This window comes from Panthera uncia (genome assembly GCF_023721935.1).
Source record: "Panthera uncia isolate 11264 chromosome B3 unlocalized genomic scaffold, Puncia_PCG_1.0 HiC_scaffold_1, whole genome shotgun sequence".
Classification (NCBI taxonomy): domain Eukaryota; kingdom Metazoa; phylum Chordata; class Mammalia; order Carnivora; family Felidae; genus Panthera; species Panthera uncia.
In genome coordinates, this window is record NW_026057582.1 from 66,527,548 (window position 1) to 66,538,716 (window position 11,169).

Consider the following 11,169-nt stretch of genomic DNA (forward strand, 5'->3'; position numbering starts at 1 on the left):
ACACCAACATGTCTATGGGAAGTCAGAGGAGGGGCTTCTAATTTTGCCCCGGAGAGACTGGAAGGCTTCATAGAGAAGGTGATCACTGAACTAGATTGATGGCAAAAATGGGACTACCTCGGTTTCTTGCCAAGAGACCAAAGATGGCCACAGGAGAACTGACTTAATCTGTACTGTTTAGGAGGCCATTGGCTTTAACACATTGTTTTTTTGTGGCTTTAAAAATGTGCATGATTGTGAAGTTCTGCTTTTGCCAATTTGTTCTGGTATTGGGTGTTCTTTCTTCTCTTAAGGGGAAGACAGTAACTGCTTAAGGGGAAATATGTAACTAATATGACTACTTACTACATAATCAGTACCTCCGTTTTTTTGAATGGTGTGCTTGTGTGCATGTGCGTGCTCATGTGTGAGAAAGTAAACATAAGTGAATGTGGCCAGGAGACGTTCATGGTATCTGTTGAGATAATAGGAATGATGCTGGCATAATAACAAACTCAAATAGGGAAACCTACCCTCAAATTGTTGTAAATGTTTGATGGGATTCTAGGGCTTTCCAAGAACAGCCAAATATACAAGCTTTCCCCCCCCCCCCCCCCCCACCTTTCTATTATAGAATAGAAAGGATTGTGTTAGAAGGATTGTCTTTCTAGTAGGTGTGAAAAAGAAGCAGGTAGCAGGAGGGCTTGGTACAGAGAAAATATTTCCAACAAAATCAGAATTTAATGATCTAGGTCAGTGTTTCTCGAACTATAATGTGCATAAGGACCACCTGGAGAACCTGTTAAAGTACAGTAGGCCTAGAGTTGGATTGATGAATTATCGTTTTTTTTACCAACTCACAGGTGAGGCTGATGCTGCTGGTTGAGGATCACACTTGAAGAACCTCTAATCTAGACCTGTGCTTCTCAAATTTAATCTGTATATGAATCACCTGAGGATCTTGTCAAATTGAAGATACTGATTCAGTAGGCCTAGGGTGGGTGGGAACATTTGCATTTTGAACACGCTCAAAGGTTATGCTAATGCTGCTGGACTGTGAGAAGCAAGGCCTTAGGTGATCTCCTACATTATGAGTCCAAGTCATATGACTTGGCCTGGTGATTTCAGAAAATAATAAGATCAAATAACGACTTCTGGTTCATTTCCTGAGCAAATAATATTGTGTCCTTTCCAAAAAGAGCTAATGAAGAATGAATGCATCTTATTGTATACCATAGGAATAGATATTAACAACTCCACTGAGAGATGTATTCCTGAGCTATTGTTCCCTGTATAAAATACCTGCCTTAGTTACTGTAAAAGTTAGGTGAAACTTAGGTTTCTTATTTTAAGTAGCTTTTATAACTCCCTGGCCTTATATTAAATGCATTATATTTCTCGGATTGTAATAAAGTTGTATTTAGGTACAGAAGGTAAAAATGGATTGGTCTAATAACTCCAAAAGAAAATCTTAGAAACTGTACACTGTTTAAGTTGTGTTATTTAGCCACAACCCTTGTTTAAAAATTCTGTTTAGTTAGGCAAGTTCTATTTATGTAAAGCAAAGGTTGAGGGGTGGCTAAGTGGTTCAGTAGATTGAGCGTCAGAATTCAGCTCAGGCTGAAACTCAAGGCTCCTGAGTTCAAGCCCCACGTCGGGCTCTGGGCTGACAGCTCAGAGCCTGGAGTCTGCTTCGGATTCTGTGTCTTCATTTCTCTCTGCCCCTCCCCTGCTTGTGTTCTCTCTCTCTCTCTCTCTTTCTCTCTCAATAATAAATAAACGTTAAAATTTTTAAAAAAAATATAGCAAAGATTGAATTAAATCTAGTGAAATAAGCCAGAAAATATACTTATTTTTGATCAAATAACAGTCTCTGGTGGATTATATGGATGTGGGTGTCAAAGAGCCTTACTGGTAGGTGTTGGTTGTCTTCCACCTCCATTTTCTCAATAACTGATAAATCTCCATTCCCTCTCTTCTGTGTAGCCCTTTTAAAAAATAGAGGTGTGAAATAGTGGTTATGGTAGTATAGTAAGGGATTTGAAGTAGAAATTTCCAAGAGAACATTCAAATAAAAATGCAAGAAATAGCATCTGTATTATATACTTTGGCTAACTTTGAGTGATTTTAGGCATCCGAGGGATGCATAGGTTTCTATTCTCCTTATGCCCCTCCCATTCACAAATTTTCAAGTGATATGATAGTGTTAAATTCAATGACTCAACAGTTTGAGTAAATTTCTCAATTCTCAGTTTATTTATTTTTTTGGTGGACTTGATCAAATATGTGTAACTGATTATGTTAATGCAAATGCCCAAACCCTCAGCCAAATAAATGTAAATATACTTGAAGTAGTAGTGTAATTTTTAATATTTCTTTTTGTCTGTCCTAGGTGATTTTTGTATTATCATTTCCAAGGCTAAATGATTATCTTAACAAAATGATTATCTTTAATTGATGTTTAGGTGCTTTTGTCATTTCTACTTCTTCCTGTTTCCCAAGTATATTAATTTCTGATCCACTTACCAAAGTGGACTATTTCAAGAAAAAATTTTACTTGCAGGATATTTGACTTCTTAAAATACCACACTCGTGTCTTAATATCTAACCAAATGAAGTTGCAAACAATGTGATTTTAAAATGGAGATGTTTGGGCTGGAAGGGCAGTGGTTCTTAATCTTTTAGGAAATATCTCTTTACAGAAAATGCTCAGTAAGTATACACAGAGAAATTTTGCATACAAAGTAGTGCATATCTGCTGGCCTTTTGAAGGAAAATTAACAACTCTGATCTTGATAATTGAGGTGAAGTTAACAAAAATGCCATCTTTTTTTCTTTCTTACATAGACCTTGAAACCAGATGGATCAATAGACTGTTTTTCTAAATACATCATTTTGTTTTTATTGCGTAAACCTTGCCTTACAAATAAGCCTTTATACTGATTTGTAACATGGAAGCAAGTGGACATCTGGCTTCTGTGAAAAATATGATTCACTCATTTGCATTTTTAAATTCCATTCATTCCATTTTTAAATTGTTCACTTGTCCTCTTTGCTCTTTCTAAAAGCAACTCTTCTTAGCTCTCTTCAATTTTAAATACCCACAGAGTTTATGTTACTTACAATCCAGATCATCTCTTTAAAATTTTTAAGTGAAAATCAATATTCAAGGCTCACAGAATGTGCAAACCCATAGTATCCAGGTAAGTGAGAAGTTCATTGAAAACCAGTAAGGAATTTGGATGACAAACATGAATTTACCCCTAGTACTTTATAATGGTCTTGGAGGACTTTGAAATATCTTTCAAAGGCCATTTAAAGAAATTCAGGATCTAAATACTAATAAATAATTAATTCTTCCAGTTGGTTGTATATAGAAAAATATTTTGGGTACATAAAGGTGTTTGTGTCACTAATGATATGCTGTAAATAAATCCTGGGAGGAAAGATAATAATGCTATTCAGTTGTTAATAAAATATTGTTTCTGGCAATAGGTTTTGTGAATAAAAATTGAAAGTATAAGAATTTGAAACCTGCAACATTCATTCATTAACTTAAAGACTAGTCCTTCCTCTTTATAGTAACAAATCCAGAATCTAATAATTTTCACAATGTTGAAACCTCATAATAGCTGACAGCAGAATAACTTGAGTTCCATTTCAATTTTAAGTAAAGTATCTCCTGAATATTTTATTCTTTATCTTAAATAATTAGCCTGTATGGAATCCTAGCATTTTAAAATGATAGTGTTGAATATTTAAATAATGTTAGCTCTTTGCATATTGTCTATTTCCCTCAAATCAACTGGTTATGTCCTAGAAGAAAATGTGTGTGTGTGTGTGTGTGTGTGTATGTGTGTGTAAATGAAAAGATTTTCCTCCAGTTGAACAGAATAGCTGATGGATCTAAGAGTAGGTAATGGAAATAGATAATCATGATAGGCAAAGATGAGAGAATGAGGGAAGTTAGCCCATTATTATCGTCAGCTGTGAATTTTGGACTCGATTCTGAAAGTACACCAGAAGATATTGCTTTTCTAAGAACATCAGCAACGTGAATTTTAAGGAGATTTGTTTAGGGAACATGTAGAATGGACCTTACAGGGGTAGAGATGGGAAACTGAAACCAAGAAGACCTGGTAGCTGAAGTTCTCAAGCTCCATACTAGCTACTGTCTAGCATACTAGCTACTGGGCTAGCATACTGTCAATTATAATTCATGTTTCATTGCTGATGTTCTTTGCTAACATCATATAATTCAGACAATTTTGAAAGAACATACTGGGATTGAAATTAGGAGAAGTGAATTTGGTTAAATTTTCCAGTGTGGATTTCACGATAGCTATCACATTGAATGAAATCATGTTTCCATGTAGGGTTTGGTGCCTATAATTGGGCGGGGGTCGGGGGGGAGGAATAAACGCTTATTTTAATGACTTGGTCCACCTAACTGTGAGAGAATGAGAGCCCCTTTCCTGAGTACAAGGCAATATAAACCAGTTTGAGACAAACTGGAGAATTTTAGAGGCTAGATTCATAGATGTAGACCACTCCTAGAATTAACTACCCACTAAAGAAGTTGATCCCTAGAGATAGCCTGGAACATAATCAGATAGACTAACATGATTCTGGTGAGGTAAGACAAATTGGTCCCATAAATCACATCAGAAATAACTCTTTTGTTTTGAGGAGGATGAGATGTACTGTCGTCAGGACACCCACCAGATCTTTTGAGGCATTGTTACTACTTTCATATATGTTGCGTGGAAGTTTAATGTGGATGTAACAATCTTCATTTCCTTTAAGAAAAAGAAGCAGTCTACCTCTCACTCCCACTGATGCCGCTGTCAGAATTCTGGATCAGGGGACACATTCTCTCTCTTTAAAGGAAATTTAGCTGCCCTCTTAGTGGGAGAGAGTAGAGCTACGTAAGGTGTTGAATGCCGATTAGCATGTCAGTCAGGCTGTCTATCTGATATAATCAGAAGAATTGAGGGAGTCTTGAAAAGAAAGGTGTGGAGAGAAATGTGGACAGCTGTCCAAAGCATTTTGTGTCTGGAACAAGCATTCATGGACTTCTCCACTGAAGGCGATATTAAAAGCTAGTTTCTGAAAAATGACTGGTGGAGTCTGTGTCTGGTAGATTAGGTCAAAGGAGAAATTGGATGTTTGAGTTTGCAGTTCACAAAATAAGTACTGAATCAATCAGTTCTCTTTTAGTAAAAACCCTTTTTAGTAGATGGGTTTGGGCTGTATTTTTGGTTCATTCTGCCTCACTTGTTAGATGGGATAATGGTATTACCTCCTACTCACTTGGTAGTTATGTAGCCACGATACAATAAGATAATTCTAAATATAATTTTTTTATATTTTAAGGGAAAAAGTACAAGCATGTGAAATTCTAAGGTATAGACATTGCATGGAACTTCATAGTGCTTTTCACATGGAGTTATTGTTATAGAGGTATTTATAAGTAAAAGTCCTTAACTTCTATTTGTCATTAGTAAATCTGAAGACCAAAGTCTTCATGAAGCCATTATAGAACCCACAGCTATGGTACAATTTCTTTATTGGTATAACAAGTCAGTAGAGAACATGAAAAGGCAAAGCTTTTTTCTCTCTTATTTTATTCCAGTATAATTAAATACAGTATTGTATCAGTTTCAGCCCTACAACATAGTGATTCAACAATTCTATACATTACTCAGTGCTCAACACAATGTGTGCTTTTAATCCCCTTCACCTATTTTATTCATACCCTCCCCACCTCCCCTCTGGTAACCATCAGTTTGTTCTCTATAGCTCAGAGTCTGTCTTTCGTTTGTCTCTTTTTCCTTTGGTTGTTTGTTTTGTTTCTTAAATTCTACACGTGAATAAAATTATATGGTATTTGTCTTTGACTTATTTCACTTAGCATTATACCTTCTAGATCCATGTATGTTCTTGCAAATGAAAAAATTTCATCCTTTTTAATGGCTAAGTAATATTCTATTATGTGTATGCATATACATGTGTGTATATATATATATGTGCATACATACATATGTGTATACACACACACACACACACACACACATATAGGGTGCACATATCTTTTTGAAATAGTGTTCTTTGGGTCTTTTTGGTAAATACCCAGTAGTGGAATTACTGGATCAAGTGGTAATTCTATTTAAACTTTTGAGAAACCTTCATACTATTTTACACAAATTTGCCTTTGCACCAACAGCGCATAGGGTTTCTCTTTCTCCACATTTTTGCCAACACGTGTTGTTTCTTGTGTTTTTGATTTTAGCTATTCTGACTTGTGTGAGGTGACATCTCATTGTGGTTTTGATTTCTATTTCCCTGATAATTAGTGATGTTGAGCATGTGTCTGGTTTCACATGATGTTTTCATGTGTCTGTCGGCCATTTGTATGTCTTTTTTGGAGAAATGTCTTTTGAAGCCTATTTTCATTACTATGTAATTATTTGTTTTGTGTCAAGTAAATTTTCATTGAAGTTAAACACATGTTCAAACATGCACAGATGTAAGTGTATGAAGTATTGAATATTTGAACAAAGTGAACACATCCATGTAACCCCCAATGATTTAAAGGAATAGAACACTATTAGCATATAAGAAATTCACTTTTGTCCCATCTTACCACTACCCCCCAACAAAATCACTTTCTTAATTCCTGTTTGCTTGGATTGATTTTATGTTGTTGACCTTTATTATTAGTAGTAACATATGGTATATACTTTCTTGTACCCATGCTGTAAACAAATGTGGTGTAATTGCAGTTCATTTATTTTCATTGCTGTAGAGCATTTCATTGCATGAATATCCCCAAAATCATTTATCTTTACTTTGATGGACATGGTTGTTTCCAAATTTTGGCTTCTATTGATCTTCTGATATGTATTTTGGATACATAAGTGGACTTTTCTGTTAAATATGGTATCTAGGAGTAGAAACACTGAGTAAGGTATGTTCAGCGGTGGTGGATTTGACCAAACAGTTTTCCAAAGTGATTGTGCCATTCCATGATTGCACCAGCAATGTATGATGTGTTTTCAGAGTTTGATGTTATACTCTTTTTAATGTGAGCCATTTTGGTGGGTAGGTAGTGATATGACATTGTAATTTTAATTTGTCCTCTTTTGACAACTGATAAGTTTTGACCACTTTCCCTGCATTTACTGGCCATGGGATATTGTCTATTATGAACTATTGGTTGCCCATTTTTCTTTTCTCTTTTTAAACCTTTTTCCTTATGGTTTTGCAGTACTTGGTATATTCTACACATATGTCATTTTGTGAGATAAAAGCTTTCCAACCATTTTTTCTGTCTAAAGTTTGCCTTTTTCACTTTCTTACTGATGTCTTTGGATTAATATAATCTTTTAATTTTAAGGTAGTCTTTTCCTTTATGATTAGCACATTTTGTGTCCTGTTACAGATGTCTTTACCACAAGGATGTGACAGTATGGTCCTATTTGGGGGAAATTATACTTTTACCTTTATTTTTATATCTATGGATCATGTGAATTTATTTTTGCATATTCTATAGGGTAGGAATTGGTTATAATTTTTTCCTTATGTATATTCATTTGGCCCAATGCCATTTATTGAAAAGACACATCTTTCAATTTTGCAGTTCACTGTCACCTTTTTCATAAACCAAGTGTATGTGTAGATTGTCATTAGATTCTTTTTTTTTAAGTTTCCTTGTGCTCTACACTGTCTTAATTGTACTTTTTATTGAGTCTTCATTTCTAGTAATGTATATCCTTTGATTTTGTTCTTTTTCTTATCCCTTTGAGTTGAAAATTATGTTGCCAATATACACATTTAAAAATGTTTGCTAGATTTTTGATTGGGAAAACATCAAATCTATGTATCACTTTTAGGAGAAATGCTATGCTTTCAACATTGTATTCTTCTTATGAACGTGGTAGTTTTAATAGTCTCATTTAGTTTCTCTCAATTCTTTTAGTTTTAATAGTCTTATATTTATAAAGTTTTAGTAGTTTTAAAATTTTAGTAGTCTTCTTTAATTTCTCTTCAGTATTCTGCAGTTTTATGGGTAGAGGTCTTATACATATTTTGTTAGATTTTTTTTCTTTGGCATTTGCTTTTTGAGATGCTATTGCAAATTGTATCTATATTTTTAGAATTTCATTTTGCAATTGTCAATGGTCTATACAAATACAATTTATATTTTTATATTGACCATTTATGTAGTTCACTTGCTTAATTCATTTAAAATTCTGATTTTTTTTTTAGTTTTACTATAGAAGACTTTGGATTTTATACAGTTATGTCATCTGTAAATGCTATTATATTTCTCTCTATTTTTAAGCCTTATATCTCTTATTTCTTTTTCTTCCTTATCACTCTGACTAGATGTTGAACACAAGAGGCGCTAATGGACATCTTTGTTTCTTTCTCTGTCTTGTGTGGGCAGGGGAAGTTTGTATGTTTTACTACAACACATGATATGTGCTATAGGTTTTATATAGGTACCTATTAACAAATTAAGGACATTTAGTCTGTTCCTAAAAGTGTACTTTTTAATTTCCTAAAATCTGTGGACTTTTCACTTATCTTTTTAAAAAGTTGTTTTCTAATCTAATAGTAATAAAGTCAGAGGATACACCATGATTTCACCTCTCTAGAATTTGTTGGACATACACCAACCTTGATAAAAACGGCATCTATTTTGTTATACATTCTATGTGTACTTGAAAGAATGTTTTAAATGATTCAGTTAGGTCAAGACTATTTATTTTCTTGCTAAGTTCTTCTATATCCTTACTGTTATTTTGTCTGTTTATTATATTATTACTAAGAGAGGTATTAAAACCTCCCATTATGACTTTTGTGCATTTTATATTTCTGTCCACCTTATTTTGCTTCATATATTTTACAGCAATGTCAGCAGATGTATATAAATTTAAAATTGCTGTATTTTCCTAGTGTATTAACCCTTTTATCATTAGAAAATGCTCCTCTTTATCTCTAGCAGGATTATGTACCTGAACATCTACCTTGTTATCTGTCAGTATAGCCACACTAGTTTTCTATTTCTTTGTATTTGTAAAGATACATGGTTTTTGTCCTTTACTTTCAACCATTTTGTGAATTTAAGGACATTTTTAATAGCATAGAGCTGGGCTTTTTTATTTTTTAATCATCAGATATTTTTGTTTTTAAAATGGCATATTTATTCCATTTATGTTTAATGTAATTGCTGACACACCTGAGTTTACATTTACTATCCTACTATTTATTTCTTGCTTACTTCATCATTTTCATTTTACTTTTCTTTCTTTCCTTATTTAGCACTAATCAAATATTTTTATCAATCTATGTCCAATCTCCCTAAACTCCTGGCTAGTTTGGTAATTATACCTAACTTTTTAAACATCGTTTACCCTATAGATTATAACTCACATCTTTATTCTATGATCATCTGTTTTAAATTTATACTTTTACTACTTCCCAGACCATGCAAGGTACACAGAACACTTTATCTCCATTTACCCATTTTTGTGATTTTTGTCTTATTTCCATCAAATATTTTAATTTTAAGTATATTTTAAATGACAAAATAGATTCTTTTCACATTTTTGATATGTGTATATGTTTGTGTAAACAAAGATACATTTTCCATTGCTCTTTATTCTTTGCATTTTTCTCTTTGCTTCTGGATTCATTTTCATTCTGCTCAAAGAAATCTTTTACTCTTTCATGTATCTACTATTCTGAATAATCTTAGTTTCTGTATTTTTATTTCAGCCTCATTTTTTGAAGGATATCTCATCTGGGTATAAAATTTTAATTTAATAGTTTTTTTTAAATTTTCCTCTCAGCACTTACTTTCTGGTTTCCTTTTTTTCCTCCACTTCTTTGACAGTAATGGATTTTTCACCCATTGGGTACTCTTAGGGTTAAACTCTTTATCTATGATTTTTACATGTTTTATGTTGAAGAAACTCAGTGTGACATTCTTTGAATTTACCTGCTTTGGGTTTATAAGACATCCTGTGTTTGTCTTTGCAGTTTTTCCTCAGTATTGAAAAATTTTTAGTAATAATTGCTATAATATTGCCTTTACCACATTTTTCCTCTTTTCTTTTCAAAGACTCAAACTGCATATATGTTAGACCTTTCTAACCACAACCCACATGTATCTTATGATCTTATCTGTAATTTCCGCTCATTTTATCCTCCATGCTTCAGTTGGGATATTTTCTACTGATGTGTCTTCCAGGTCTAAGAACCCTCCTTGAGCTCTTTCCAAACCATTGTTAAGCCTATACTTTGAAATCTAAATTTAAGTTAACATAATTTTTAGATCTAAATCTAAATTTTTATGTCTAGAATTTTTATTTAATTCTTTTTATATGTTCCCGTCGCATGGTAAGATTTTCTGGCTTGTTTCGTTTTTTGAACATATTGATCTACTTGTCTTAAATTGCATGTCTCATAATTCTAATATTTGTGTCACCTATGGTTCTTTACTGTTGTCTATTTGTTCCTTTGATAATTTTTCTTCAATACGACTGTAATTTTTATTGAATCCTAGACATGTGTTTGATTGTAGGAACTGATTTCTGTTATCTCATTCCAGAGAGGATTTATCACATCCTCTGGCAAGTAACAAAAGGATAGAAAATACCAATCTAATGATGAATTGAGCTGACTGGAGGTTGATTTGCTGTCTTTGTAATGATTGATCTTCCTCTTATTCATCCCTTTCCAAAGATAGCTTTCCAAGGTTTTCAACTGAGAGGTTTCCCAGGGCCATGAGAATGCCAGCACTCTGTCCTACTTTATATTTGCATTCTACGTGGCCTCCTAGTGTAATAATGAAAAATGCAGATTTATTGGTAACTTCTGTGAAGAGAAGAGATTCTTCCTTTCTGGGGGGACTCTAGAGTCCTCAGATATCTGCCTGTCTTGATAGCACAAAACTTTAGTTTTTGCCTTCTCAGCAGGTAGAAGCTGACCTCTACCTGCTTTCTCATCTCCTTGCCCTAAGACAAGAATTGCATATACCATGATAGAAAAAGAAATATTTAAAAAATTGGGTTTATCTTGGTACATTCCTTTTTCTCCAAAGGTTTGTTCATCAAACCTTGGTTGTGTCAGCAACTCTCCAGTACCTGCAAGCTTATGTCTTTTTATGTTACCCAGCTT